The sequence below is a fragment of the Mauremys mutica genome, unplaced genomic scaffold (assembly GCF_020497125.1).
Source record: "Mauremys mutica isolate MM-2020 ecotype Southern unplaced genomic scaffold, ASM2049712v1 Super-Scaffold_100186, whole genome shotgun sequence".
Classification (NCBI taxonomy): Eukaryota; Metazoa; Chordata; order Testudines; family Geoemydidae; genus Mauremys; species Mauremys mutica.
In genome coordinates, this window is record NW_025423282.1 from 970,169 (window position 1) to 985,042 (window position 14,874).

A 14,874-nucleotide genomic window follows, 5' to 3' on the forward strand; every position below is an offset into this window, starting at 1 on the left:
GGGCTATGATGTTTTCTCTGCTGGGAATTGGTTTAATTTCAGTCACATTGTATCAGTTTACCAAGGGAATGAGAGAATCAATGTGCTGCAGGTCATTAAACACCCAGTGGAGGAAGAAAGGGGCGGGACTATACAATGAGCAGGTGGAGTCATCCTGGTATTACAATGTTTGTTTTATTTATTTTAAAAATAATCTTTACTTCCTTCTCCCTTTTAGACTCAGAGCCTTTAAGGTCAGAAGGGACCAGTGTGATCATCTAGTCCGACCTGCTGCACCTTGCAGGCCCAAAGACCCCACCCACCCACTCCTGTAATAGACCCGGGAGGGGAGGCAGCTCTGTGCTCTGCCCCTACCCCAGGCAGCACATGGAGGCCCTCTGCTCCCCTCCCCCATGGGTGTGCAGAGATGTGCCAGCAGCACTGAGGTGGCTCCCTGCCCACTCTGCCTCCATCCCTCTGTACCACTCCCAGAAATGGCCGGCATGTCCCAGCATCCCCTGGGGTGGGGGGAGTGTCTCCATTCATTGCCCCTACCCCAAGTACCAACTCCGCAGCTCCCATTGGCCAGGAACTGCAGGGGGCAGCACCTGCAGGCAGCGGCACACGGAGACCCCCTGGCACGGCCCACCTAGGAGCTGCTGCCAGAGGGTTGTGTGTACCAGGCACTTTGGGAGCTGCACTGCCCGGGGTAAGCGCCACCCCGCCTGTACCCCAACCCCCTCCCCCAGCGCAGAGCCAGCACCCCACACCCAAATTTCCTCACAGAGCATTGCTTGTCTTCCTTTCACCCAGAACCATCTTTCTTCTCCTGGGCTGCAAGTAGCCATCCCTGGGAAGCCAAGAGGCAGGCACAGGATTCTACCTCCCAGTAGCCAAACGCACCTCCTCAGGCTTTGCAGAACGACTGGTGACGCTCTACTAATCCCACTTAGCCGCACTGAGGCGCTTAGCTTCTGCCCTGCCTTCCAAAGCTCGACTTTCCTCTTTTGCCCCATTCCTGCCTCACTCCCTCCTTTGGCAAGTCACACAAAGGAGGCAGCAGGAAGAGCCGGCCGCCATAGGCCAACCTCCAAGTGCAGAGGACCAAGCCACAAGGCTTCAAAAGGTGACTGGCCAAGGTCCTCTAGCTTTCCCCTGCTGATGCCAAGGCTTTTTCTCAGCTCATTTCACCACCCTCTGCCCTGCAGGGGTTGAGTTTATTGCAGGTGTTACCCAAAATTGGGCCAGCTAGTCAGCGTAGGGAGGACTAATGACCCACCAGAGTTTGGCAGAAAGCAGCACATTTATTATACTGACAGCTAAGCTCAAAAGAAGAAGAGGGGGGTGTCACACTCGCACTCGCATACTCAGGGGCGGCTCTAGAAAATAGGCTGCCCCAAGCAGCCGTGCGCAGCGCCGCCCCTTCCCCGGTCCCGCGGCCGGTCCCCTCTTCGCGCGGCTCCGGCTGAGCTCCCGCAGGCATGCCTGCGGGAGCTCAACTGGAGCCGCGGGAAGAGGGGACCCGCCGCAGTCATGCCTGCGGCAGGTCCGCTCGTCCCGGGCTCCGGTGGACCTCCCGCAGGCATGCCTGCGGCAGGTCCACCGGAGCCAAATGCCGCCCCCCAGGGAAAGGGCCGCCCCACGCGCCTGCTTGGCGCGCTGGGGTCTAGAGCCGGCCCTGCGCATACTCATGCTCCCTGGACAGGCACAGCACTGGAGATGCCAGGATTCTGCAAGGTAAGTGTCCCACAGCGCAGCTATGGACGGTGCGATGAAGGTAAGTCTCCCTGAGGCACAATGAAATACAACGCAGAGAACCACTGGCCAGACGGTCCGGGTGAAGGGTATTCACTGGAGGTACAAGCTTGTGAGTGCTCTCCTGAGCACAGGGTCCCTTCCCCTTTTAAGGGCCTGCACCTCATGGCCTGCGACTAGAGATGACTTGGCTGCATCTGGTTGGTCACACTCCACCTTGGGCAGTGCCCATGCTCTGGGTGTGTGAGTGCAGCCTAATTAGAGTCCCAGACACCTTGTCTACCTGGGAGCTCTTCTGCTCTTCAACCAGCCCATTCATCCCACCAGCATTCCAGGAGGGAGCCGGAAGGGGAAAGCCACTTCACAGGCATTCAGAGAGGGAGAGGAGACAAAAGTGGGAGCAGGGGAAGTATAAGAGACCTTTTGAGCATAGAAATCACTGCTGCTCCTACAACAGTAGGGACAGGCCAGTAGGAGCTGGGAAAAGCAAACCAGCATGTTTCTGCCTGGTTTCGAACCAGGGACCTTTCGGGTGTTAGACAAACGTGATAACCACTACGCTACAGAAACTCTGTCATAGGTATCTGCCCCTCCCTTCATAAGACCATAAGAATGGCCATACTGGGTCAGACCAAAGGCCCATCCAACCCCGCATCCTATCTGCCAACAGTGGCCAATGCCAGGTGCCCCAGAGGGACTGAACCTAACAGGTAATGACCAAATGATCTCTCTCCTGCCATCCATCTCCACCCTCTGACAAACAGAGACTAGGGACACCATTCCTTACCCATCCTGGCTAATAGCCATTCATCGACTTAACCTCCATTCATTTATCTGCAAAAAGAAAGAGGAGTACTTGTGGCACCTTAGAGACTTACAAATTTATTTGAGCATAAGCTTTTGTGGGCTAAAACCCACTTCATCAGATGCATGCAGTGGAAAATGCAGCAGGAAGATATATACACAGAGAACATGAAAAAATGGGTGTTGCCATACACACTATAAGAAGAGTGAGCAGTTAAGGTGAGCTATTATCAGCAGGAGAAAATAACCTTTTGTAGTGATTATTGGGATGGCCCATTTGCAACAGTTGACAGGAAGGTGTGAGTAACAGTAGGGGGACAAATAAACATGGGGAAATAGTTTTACTTTGTGTAATGACCCATCCACTCCCAGTCTTTATTCAAGCCTAATTTAATGGTGTCCACTTTGCAAATTAATTCCACTTCAGCAGTCTCTCATGGGAGTCGGGTTTGAAGATTAGTTGTTGTAATATTGCGACTTCTAGGTCTGTAAATGAGTGACCAGAGAAACTGAAGTGTTCTTCAACTGGTTTTTGAATGTTATAATTCTTGACATGTGATTTATGTCCATTTATTCTTTTACGTAGAGACTGTCTGGTTTGGCCAATGTACATGGCAGAGGGGCATTACTGGCACATAATAGCATATATGATATTGGTAGATGTGCAGGTGAACGAGCCTCTGATAGTGTGGCTGATGTGATTAGGTCCTATGATGGTGTCCCCTGAATAGATATGTGGACAGAGTTGGCAACGGGCTTTGTTGCAAGGATAGGTTCCTGGGTTAGTGTTTTTTGTTGTGTGGTTGCTGGTAAGTATTTGCTTCAGGTTGGGGGTCTGTCTGTAAGCAAGGACTGGCCTGTCTCCCAAGATCTGTGAGAGTGAGGGATAGGTTGTAGATCCTTCATGATGCACTGGAGAGGTTTCAGTTGGGGGCTGAAGGTGACGGCTAGTGGGGTTCTGTTACTTTCTTTGTTGGGCCTGTCCTGTAGTAGGTGATTTCTGGGTACTCTTCTGGCTCTGACAATCTGTTTTTTCACTTCAGCAGGTGGGTATTGTAGTTGTAAGAACACTTGATACAGATCTTGTAGGTGTTTGTCTCTGTCTGAGGGGTTGGAGCAAATGCAGTTGTATCTTAGAGCTTGGCTGTAGACAATGGATTGTGTGGTGTGCTCTGGTGAAAGCTAGAGGCATGTAGATAAGTATAATGGTCAGTAGGTTTATGGTATAGGGTGGTGTTTATGTGACCATCGCTTATTAGCACTGTAGTGTCTAGGAAGTGGATTTCTTGTGTGGACTGGTCCAGGCTGAGGTTGATGGTGGGATGGAAATTGTTGAAATCATGGTGGAATTCCTCAAGGGCTTCTTTTCCATGCGTCCAGATTATGAAGATGTCATCAGTGTAGCGCAAGTAGAGTAGGGGCATTAGGGGATGAGATCTGAGGAAGTGTTGTTCTAAGTCAGCCATAAAAATGTTGGCATACTGTGGGGCAATGTGAGTACCCATAGCAGTGCCGCTGACTTGAAGGTATACATTGTCCCCAAATCTGTTATGAGTGAGGACAAAGTCACAAAGTTCAGCCACCAGGTTTGCCATGACATTATCGGGGATACTGTTCTTGACGGCTTGTAATCCATCTTTGTGTGGAATGTTGGTGTAGAGGGCTTTTTTGGCCTGCTGCTTCTCTGTCTGGGAGGTTTTTGTCAGCCCTGGCACACGAAAAGGGTATCATTGCGAGCGCCCACGAAGGCGAGATGAATTTTTGCCTGCCATGCTCAGCTTGACTTGCTTCCTCACCCCATTCCTGCCTTAGATCCTGGGTCGCCTGGTGGCTGAAGATGGTCCATTGTCTCAAGCGGTGCCAGAGCCTGACACAGTGCCCCGGGCCGCCTTTGCTCTGTACATGCCGGCCGTGCACATTTGCAAATACTTTAAAGCTCCTGTCAGTAAGTTCTGGGGACAGTTGCTCACCTTCAGAGGAAGCTCCTTAAAATTGGCCTGTCTCACCCAGTGGTACATTGACCTCTGTTCAGACTGAGTCAAAGGGGGGGTGGGGCTCACCACTGTGGCCGCCGCTGCTGTGAGGGTGGCCACTGTTGCAGATGAAGCCATCCTTCAAGCACCTTCCGCCTAGCCACCCACTGAAAATCGTGTAGGGTGTAAGGTGTGGGTAGAAGAACACGAGGGGGGGGCTCCCCATTCCCCCACCATTCGCCATCCCATACCCGGTGCTGCACCCAGTGGGGTAAAAAGAATATACGGCCATATCGGAAGAGTCAGTTGCATTCTTTATGGTTACCCTGCCATTCCCCTTGGGCCTGACCTGCCCTCCAGCTCAGCCACCACTGAAAATTGAAACACAAAACAGTAGAGCCGTACAAGGCTTCAAAGCCCACCAGGCCCAACCCCTCTTCTAATATGGCAGAAAAGCCACACTTCTCCTTACTAGGTAGGGACGTCCTATTGCCCCACAAGAAGTGGAAGGCCATCGTGTTCGGTCTCAGCAGCACTCGTGGAGCAGAGGGAAATACCTGGCTGAGGAAATTCCCCACAGATGGGTCTTGAGCATCACAACCTTGTAGGTAATGACAAGGTCCACTTACGCCACCGGCTGAGCCACTCCTCACAGGCCAGCAACCATTTCTCCCAGTTCGCGTTCCCCACCTCAACCCAAACCGAACGCTAGAAGGCCCAGCCATCAACCTGCCCACTCTTGCAGCCCTCCTTTTCCGCCCTGACTGATAGGGAGGATTATTAAGCCTCCCTCCCTTAGGCCCTTCAGCATCCCTGGGGAAGACCAACACTGCCCAAGTGACTTTGGGCCAGTAGGTCAACCAATAGGGCTGCCTCCCAGGCCAGGCTGCAGCCCAGCTTCAGGACTCAGAGGAAATGGAGCTCGCATCCCTACCTACAGGACTCCAAGCATGGCCAGGCTTCTGGATCAAACGTCCCCTCTTGTGCTCAAGTCACAACAGCTAGCGGGCAAAAGACAGGCTTTCATGGCATTGGAGAAAGCAAGATAGAGCCTTGGAAGAGCCCTTCTATCTGCAGCAGGATTAGCCTGTGTCAGTGATTAATGAGGTGGATCTAGTTGTAGATTGTTATTCATTCCGCACCTTGACAATTAACACAGTCCCTTTCCTACTCAAATCCCCAGCACCTCGGTGATCCTGGTAGCAGGGGTTGGGGCCTGAGATTTTCAGGGTCCTTTTTACCCTCCACCTGGAATGAACTCAGCTTTTCCCCCATCCCAGACTATTCATGAAATAACAACAGGAGCATAAAGAAAGAGGGGAGGGAACATCTCACGGCCAGGGCTGGATGTGCCCAGGGCCCCCTGCTTGTCCATTGTTTCCATGGAATTTGGCCCCCTGCTTTGCACAAGCGACAGAGAAAGATCTTGCTGTTCCTGTGTCTGTGCAAAGAAAATTGTGCTTCTGTATGAAAGAGAGGAGGGAAATGGCCCCATGGTGGGACAATATCCTCAGGATTAAGACCTAAGAACTCAGGCTGAGAACTGATTTAACTCCACTCATCTGGGATTTAACAAATTGTCTTCCATGGAGCAGGGCCAGTTCCAGTGTTTTTGCCACCCCAAGTGGAAAAAAAAATAAAAAAGCTGCAATCAATGGCAGCTCTACCTCTGCTGCTTTTGGCCGCAAGTCCTTCCCTCTGAGAGGGACGAATTGCTGCTGAAGCCTCCCCTTTCCATTGACCGCCCCAGGGACCTGCTTGCTGCGCTGGTGCCTGGAGCCAGCCCTGCCATGGAGACACTGGGAAGATGGGGGAATCAGGAAAATACCATGGATTTGTTTATGTTGTAAGTGAAGAATAACAAAAGCAGTTCTGGTTTAAAGTAACTTTTCCCTGAGTGGGAATTGAACCCATGCCTTGGCAGTGAAAGTGCCAAATCCTAACCACTAGACCACCAGGGAGGGGCAGATGCTGGTTTTTTTCTCACTTATGTTACACTTTCTTAGGCTACTTTCTATCCAGTTTCTGAAGTTGCTCCATTGTCCATGCCCTGAGGGGCTAAGAGCAGAGAGTGCAGGAATCCCTGTACTCAGGGTCACAACCTGAGCCCAACTCAAGCTACTGAAACAAGCACAAATGATGCTTCCTCCAGCAGGATCACAGAGCCACACAAAGAAAACCCAGCAGGAACAATCCTCCTCTGCCTTCATTTACCCCATCGCAACCCTCTCAGCAGCCAACTCTTGTGGGAAGGACGCTGAGCTGATAAGAGCTCTGGCATAGAGACCAAGGGAGGGGTGTTGCTCCCCCTCGCTGTGAGCTGATCACATTCTGACTCTGGAGGAGGAGGGAAAGGCGATGGCCACATGATGGGACCAGTATGTACCACAACATGGTTCTTTTACGTGGGATGACTCTGAACATTGACTGATCTCCACTCCCTTGGATTTGAAGAGATGTTTAGCTGGGCACTTAGGAGGCTGAAGCAATTTTATGGATCGTGACACTATGATTAAAAGGTTATTTAATGTTGTAGAAATTGTTAAAAACACTGAGCTTAAACTGGAACTGCCTGTTATTAAAGGCTGGTTTCCCCACCTCAGTTCCATAAGCTCTGCTAGAAACACCCTGGCTTCTCTCCTGCCTCAGTGGGAACTGGAGGGAATCGTCCCCTGCTGCCCTTGGCTCCAGGCTGGTTTTTCTGGGGAGGGGACGCGGAATTGATTTGTTTGCTGTTGAGAAGGGAGCCAGGCCAGTTCTCAGGGAATGAGAACTCCCAGCATCTTCCCAGCCCAGCCCAGGCTGCTGCCCTGTCCCAGCCTCTGTTCCCCTGGGGCCCTGCGTTTTTGACTCTAGAGCAGGCCGGGAGCAGCAGCTGAGGCAGAGGACAGCCTGGGCCGGGCAGATAAGAAGGAGTTTAGCAAGCAAAAAAGGTAAAATGGCAGGGGAGTGTTACCTTGGACTCAATGGCATTTCTCCATTGGTCTGTCTGCTTTGGGGCAGGGACAATAACACGTCCTGCTGCATTCGATATTTCAAAAGGAGATTTAGGATTTTCAGTCTCACACACGGTGCACAAAGCAGGACTCAACCTTTGCTGTAAACTAAATGAGCTGCCCACAGATTCTGGCAGCCACAATGAGCATTTGGGTGAGAGCTCAGACCTGCCCCTGTCCCAGAGGAAGGGGGTCATCTGTGAGGGGACTGGACCACTGACCTACCTGCTCCTAATTCCCAAACTTTCAGTAACTCTATTATCAGTGTCTGTGAGTGTAATTTAAACCATAAGAAAAACCACCCTGGGCTAGACCAAAGGCCCATCTAGCTCTGAAACTTCTCTTCTGACAGTAGCCAATAACAGGTATCCCAACATCAAGCCAACAAGGCACCACTGGGAGTTGAACCCAGAATCTCCTGTTTACAAAACAGACGCTTTAACCAGCTAAGCCATGGTGCCTGTGTGTGGTTAAAACACTCTGTCTGCCCACACCTGACTCCCTGCCATTTCCACCAGGGCCTTACAAGCTTTGCTTGTGTTTGGATTCCGCAAAGCAGAGGAGCAGGTGAGGTTTTCCTTACAAGCTGTGTGTGAGTGAATCTTTGGCCAGGTCTGCACTACAAAGTTGTTTCAGCAGAATGATATTGCTCTGGTGTGTGAAAAACACAACGCTCTCTCGGTCGGTAGCTTGTGGCTGCTGTACACACTGCAATGCCACGTCTGGCGACAAAACTGCCCTGTTTTGCTGACAAAATAAAACGACTTTGATGAGAGGTCTAGAGTTTTTTGCAGCAAACTTAAAGTAGCAGAGTGTCAGTGTAGATGCTGCTGTTCATTATATCACCATAACTGGCCTCTGCCAGTATCCCACAATGCCCGCCGTGAACTTGCCTGCCCTGCATTCCTGCTACAGAGCCATGGGCCCCTCCCCTTTCATCGCTCTGGGAAGTTCTGACAGCTGAGCCTGCTGCTCTGCTCCGGCAGCCAGGAGCAAATCACTGCCGTGGATGCTGCTCTCTCCCGCACTGCGAACACAGAGCAGGGTGGCGGGAACTTCCTTACATGGGGGGGGCACCGGCATCCGAACTGTGACACCCCCAGGACATCCCTTCCATCGAGGAGGCTCTTACCTTCTAAACAGGGACGTCTGTTTTCTAGTAAAATCACTAAAAGGGAAGGAGAAAACTCAAAAGAGGCTCCTCCTGGCGCTCACGTACGTGAACCCGAATACTCTCTCAGTCCTCAAAGAGAGACCTGGAGAAGGAGACTTGCTGAAGCAAAGCCACAGGGGTCTCTGAGGTTTCCCTGGCCCCTCGCCCCTGTCCTGCCTGGCTGATGTCAGCATCTCTCTGTGAGGTCACCACCTCCCCACCACCTTTGACCAATAGTCTGAGGGCCTGCCAAAGGCCTTTGTGATGTCACTGCCACACCCCTCCCTTGCTGTGCTAATGTCCTGCCCCTGGCCAGGCACTTTGGAGGTTTGAGCTACTCCCTGTGGATCACCCCACTCAAGGAGCGTTCGTTCCAGGAAGCAAGCCGGCTAGACAGGAAAACATCAGACGCTGTTTGGATGGACAGGGTGGGTCTCAGGGGAGGGGCAGAGAGGGGGGGGGAAACTGAACGCAGTGCTCCAGATGTGGCCTCACCAGTGCTGACTAGAGGGGAATAATCACTTCCCTCGATCTGCTGGCAACGCTCCTACTAATCCAGCCCAATATGACCAGTTACCCATATTGAATGCAGACACAGCAATATCTGATACATTGGTTCCTGTCCATTCAGGAGGTTATTTCCCACCTATTCATAAATAATGAAGCTGCTCTAAGCGGAGGGGAGAGAGCTGTCCCGTCCGTGCAGTTAACCCATCTCCCCGAGAGGTGGTAGCTATGTCAGTGGGGGAAGCTATGTTGGTGGGTGTGCAAGCTGTGGTGTCTACATGTGTATATAAAGTTTAATCAAACCCCATTTTTTAAACCCCTGTGGCCTGGGAATAGAAAAGGAGCTCTCTGAGGCAGAGCCCGTCCTTCAAAATCCTTAAGATCACTGACTTGCCAATGCAAATGTCGTGGGGGTATAGCTCAGTGGTAGAGTGTTTGACTACAAATCAAGTGATCCTTCGTTCAAATCCAAGTGTCCCAATTTCTTAAATAAAAATAATTCTGTTCCCAGTATGCTCAGGAGCTCCACTAAAAAGGGATCCCTGAAATGAATGGACATACTCAATGTTTGCCTGTGCAAATGCACAAAAACCTAGCAAACAAGTCCCCAGCTGAAATCAGTTCCAGTCTGCTAAGTATCTAGGTTTGTTTTCATCAACTAAACAAAGGCCCATGAAGACACATTTGTAGGTCCTTAGCCTCCATGGGCTACAATATGCAGAAGAACAAGAACCACATCCACTTGGGAGGCATGGACTAGTCCAGGGGTCTCAAACATGCGGCCTGCGGAGCTCCCCAGGGCCGCCCAGAGGGGGGGGCAAAGGGGGCAGTTTGCCCTGGGCCCTGGGCTCCGCAGGGGCCCCCAAGAGAAAAGCGGAGGCTCCTGCCTCCGCCCCTCTCCTGGAGCCTCGGCGCATAGAGCGCCGAGTCTCCGTCCAAGCGCCTGAGCCCCGCCCCGATCCGAGCCGCGTGGTGAGGGGGCGGGGCTGGGAGCTCTGGGCTGAGCGCTGCGCTCGGCGTGGAGCTCCCAGCCCCGCCCCCTCACCACGCGGCTCTGAGCGGGACGAAGCTCAGGCCTTGCCGGAGACGCGCTCGGGTAAGGGGGGGGGGGAAGCGGAAGCCGCTAGGGCCTGGGTGGGAAGCGGGACCCGCCGGGGCCGGGTCGTGGGGGGGGGGAAGGGAAGCGAGACGGGCTGGGCCGGGGGTGGGGAAGGGAAGCGAGACCCGCCGGGGCCGGGCCGGGGGGTGGGGGAGGGAAGCGGGACCGGCCGGGGCCGGGGCCGGGGTGGGGAAAAGAGGGACCCGCCGCCGCCGAAGCGCAGCCCGGTCTTCGGCGGTGGGGGGCCCCTTCTGTTCCGGGACCCGCCGCCTAAGTGCCCCACCGCCAAGCCACCAAACAGCTGTTGGTGGCACTTAGCACTTTCCAGGAGGGAGGGGGGAGGAGCGGGGAGCCGTGCGCTTAGGGGAGGAGGTGGAGAAGAGACAGGGCAGGGGCGGGGCCTCATGGAAGGGGTGGATTGGGGGTGGGGCATGGGGCAGCAAGGGGGCGTGTCAGTGATGCGGCCCTCGGGCCAATGCACTAGTCCTCATGCGGCCCTCGGGGTCATTTGAGTTTGAGACCCCTGGACTAGTCTGTGTTACATTTGGTAAGTAAGTTGCCATTGGGACTGAAAACTCTACTGGAGGTGGACAGGAGCCTGTTAAAAAACTAAAATAACCAAGATTTACCAAACTCCCTGTTACACATTCAAGCCTCTCTTTGTGCACACGGCATCAACTGGGGCTCTAATAAATGGCAGCCTTCCTTTAACACAGATCATTGTTCCTTGTAACTTTCAGATACATTCAAATGGCAGCTGTTTAGAGGTCATGTGCTGCTAGTTGAGAGCAGCAGAGTCTCTGTACGTTTACCAACCGTAGAGCTGGGTGTGGCTGCATCCAAGTAACTGCAGTCAGTGTAGTACCAGACAGTTAATTGCACAGTCTCACTTTCTGGTCTCATTGATCATTTGGGTAGAAACAGCAATGGTTTGGTGGGTTGTTTTTTTTCTCCTTCCTTTTCTCCTAAGGAATGTGTGATCTTGAGCATGTTAGTTTAAGTTCCCTGTGGGTCAGGAAAATTCCATCTCCTTGAAATAGCTGGGGAAGTGACCTGTTTGTATAACCTAGAATAAAGGAGCTTTTGTAAAGCAGTTTCATCTTTAAATATGCTGGGATAAAAATAGTAAATAGTAAATTCCACAGCCAGACACCAGGCCAGGATCAATGGATGGGGCCAGGATCAATTAATTACAGAAGAAACAAACTCTTGGGAAGTAGCTGTAATTTGTCCCCAAACCTTTCCTTGTTCTCATATGCTATCAGGGATTCTCTTCTAGAGGGCAGAGTTAAGGTTATCTGGGCATGTACCCTCACTCGGTATTCCCTGTTTCTCCAGAGTTTGAGTTTTACTGAACTCCATGTTCTGGAAGGTAAGAGATAGTCACAGTCAAAGTTAACTCTCTGTTAACAAAGGTTTTGTTAGTGGCAAATAATGAGACTAATCCCTCATTGCGATAATTCCACTGACTTTAATGTGCTCTTTCCCCATTTCTAGTTCCAAAAAAATAAGCAAATTAAAACAACCTTGAGAACTAAAATGCTGTGAGAAAGTGGAAATTTTAGTAGCTCAAATAATTCAGTTTCTTCTGTGTCTTGTACGTGTGTAAATGGCACAACACGTTGATTTATAAGCACATCTTTCTTAATATCTTTAAATATTCTGTAGTACATTGACTAGATCAAGTGGGTTGTTCAATGCAGTGAGGTTTTCATGCATTGCCTAATACATATTTTTCATATTATGTAAATTAACACAACTCATTGAACACAAAATTGTGTTTTTCATGCTGTGAACTGTGTCGGTAGCTCAAATTAATAGGTTTATTTTCTCTCTCTCTTTCTCTCTCTGTGAAGCACAACAAAATAATTTAATGATGCTGAAAACATTCCCTTCTCCTCCAGAACTGCCTTGGAATCACCTTCCCTTTGTAGATTAATCTGCCCCTATGTGTCTACAAGGAAAATATAGTTTCTATGAAAAAAACACATTTTTTTAATTAAAGGGACTGAGACAGAATAGGTTACTCAGACATAGGTTAGGGGTTTGTTATAGAAGTGAGTGGGTGAGATTCTGTGGCCTGCGTTGTGCAGGAGGTCGGACTAGATGATCATAATTGTCTCTTCTGACCTTAAAGTCTATGAGAGTAGCCACATGATGGTGACACATCAGGAATACAAAGCAACAGGTTCCTGGTTTGCACATTGATGGTGACAAGGGATTGAACTCAACTCCCCTCTTTTCACAGACACATTTGTTTTATTCTCTGAGGTCAAACATAAGTTTAAATGTTGTACTTAGTCCTCTGCCTTGTAGCTTCAACAGCCGCAGATGCAAGATGAGTTACGGCAGCCTAGACCTTGTGTCCGTGTTTAGGTGGTTTTCACCTAAACATTCAAGCAGCTCCCAGTAATGTCCTGAGCTCCCCAAGTCCCACTGACAGCTGAGCTCTTCCTGCCCACTGAGCCCAGCCCAGACAGTGGGTGGGGGGTGAGTTTGTACCCAAATAACTGACGGAGCCAAGCAAGGAGCAAAGAAATGTTTGCTTCGGTCACTAGGTCTGTGTTTCTATTGCTCGTTTGCTCTCTCCCCTTCCCTAATAAGGAGCAACAGTAAGAGAAGAAGAGGTTAAAACATGTGCTAGGTGGTGGCTGGGTTTGGATGACAAATTTAAAACCATCTCAGCGCCCTCTAGTGTGACACTGACACCATCAGATTCTCACCTTTCACTCACACTTCATTAATAACAGTTTCCCTGAACTACTTTGCTGTGATTATTTCAATGGCTCCCACAATGGAGTGCAAGGTCACAGCAGGGAAAGGGTTTTACTGCGGCACCTGGGAGCAGTTGTGTTTCATGTTCAGACTGTGGTATGAGTTCCTCCAGGTTTCTCGTAAGCACACAGGGACTTTCGCGGGTGCTCTCGATACAGGAATGGCCCCGACATGATAAAGTGATGGGAATTGCATTTCCCTTTTTATATTTGTATTTCCAATTACATTTCTGTTTGTGATTTCGTTTTGCTTTGTATAACTGTGTTTTCTCCAGGATTTGATATTTATTAAAAAAGAAGAAGAAGGCCTCAAGGCACCAGATGGAGGAGCAGGTTGGGGGCTAGGACTGCTAAGAGAGTGAGAGTAGCAGGTTTTCTGTATTGTTTCCTGCCCTCATTTTTCTTGACTAGTTTCTCTTCTGCAGAAAATTTGCAATTTTTTAAATGTGAGTCTGGTGAGCTCAGCTGGTCGACAATCAGACTTTTAATCTGAGGGTCCAGGGTTCAAGTCCCTTGTCAGGCAAAAAAACATTTTCCCCTGTGACATCCCCAAAGAGTTTTAGAAGGACTCTCCTTGACTTTAGTTTTTCCTTTTCAGGACATGGCCTTTCCTAGGAAGGGCCCTTTATTGCCTGGGACTGAAGGTGCTACTGCCTCACCTGTTCACTGGCCTCACAGACTGGAGGAAGAAAGGCCTCTGGCCTGCAGCAAAGTGCTGGGTGCTGACTTTTTGAGCAAATGCAGGGCTGGCCAGAGAGGCATGTTCCCACTGAGTCCTCCCTGCCAGAAAAAATTGTCCCCACAGACAGGGGCGGCTCCAGGCCCCAGCACGCCAAGCGCGTGCTTGGGACAGCAAGCCGCGGGGGGTGCTCTGCCGGTCACCGCAAAGGCGGCAGGCAGGCTGCCTTCGGCACCATGCCTGCGACGGGTCCGCTGGTCCTGCGACTTTGGCGGACCTCCCGCAGGCAAGCCGCCGAAGGCAACCTGCCTGCCGTGCTTGGGGCGGCAAAATGCCTAGAGCCGCCCCTGCCCACAGAGTCCTCCCTGCTGGAAGTCTACAGTAATCAACAGGTGCTGTGCTGATCCCATGGTGTAAGGGCCAGCACTCAGGACTTTGAATCCTGCAATCTGAGGTGAAGTCTCAGTGGAATCTGAGACCAATTCCTGGGCCACAAACCCTGCTGGGTCTTCCAAGGCTCTGTCTTGCTTTCTCAAAGGCCATGAAAGCCACTACAAAAAGGTTTTTTTCTCCAGCTGATAATAACTCACCTTAACTGATCACTCTCATTATAGTGTGTATGGCAACAGCCAATTTTTCATGTTCTCTGTGTGTGTATATGTATATATATATATATATATATATATATATGTATATATCTATATTCCTGCTGTATTTTCCACTGCATGCATCCAATGAAGTTGGTTTTAGCCCAGGAAAGCTTATGCTCAAATAAATTTGTTAGTTTCTAAGGTGCCACAAGTACTCCTTGTTCTTTTTGCAGATAAATGAATGGAGGTTAAGTCCATGAATGGCTATTAGCCAGGATGGGTAAGGAATGCTATCCCTAGCCTCTGTTTGTCACAGGGTGGAGATGGATGGCAGGAGAGAAATCACTTGATCATTAACTGTTCAGTCCCTCTGGGGCACCTGGCATTGGCCACTGTTGGCAGATAGGATGCGAGGTTGGATGGACCTTTGGTCTGACCCAGTATGGCCATTCTTATGTACTTATGAAGGGAGGGGAAAAGGCTCCTGACAGAGTTTCTGTAGTGTAGTGGTTATCACGTTTGCCTAACATGCAAAAGGTCCCTGGTTCGAAACCAGGCAGAAACA

At 50.7% G+C, this 14,874-nt stretch overlaps 4 non-coding genes across 4 annotated transcripts; 2 read left to right on the forward strand and 2 right to left on the reverse strand.

Annotated features, from left to right (window-relative positions):
- Nucleotides 1–6,400: 6,400 nt before the first annotated feature.
- Nucleotides 6,401–6,472, reverse strand: TRNAE-UUC. Its single transcript has one exon. It is a non-coding gene; the product is annotated as a tRNA-Glu (tRNA).
- A 1,422-nt stretch (nt 6,473–7,894) lies between these two features.
- On the reverse strand, nt 7,895–7,968 carry TRNAT-UGU. Its single transcript has one exon. It is a non-coding gene; the product is annotated as a tRNA-Thr (tRNA).
- Nucleotides 7,969–9,575: 1,607 nt separating this feature from the next.
- TRNAC-ACA lies at nt 9,576–9,648 on the forward strand. Its single transcript has one exon. It is a non-coding gene; the product is annotated as a tRNA-Cys (tRNA).
- Nucleotides 9,649–14,801: 5,153 nt separating this feature from the next.
- Nucleotides 14,802–14,874, forward strand: TRNAV-AAC. Its single transcript has one exon. It is a non-coding gene; the product is annotated as a tRNA-Val (tRNA).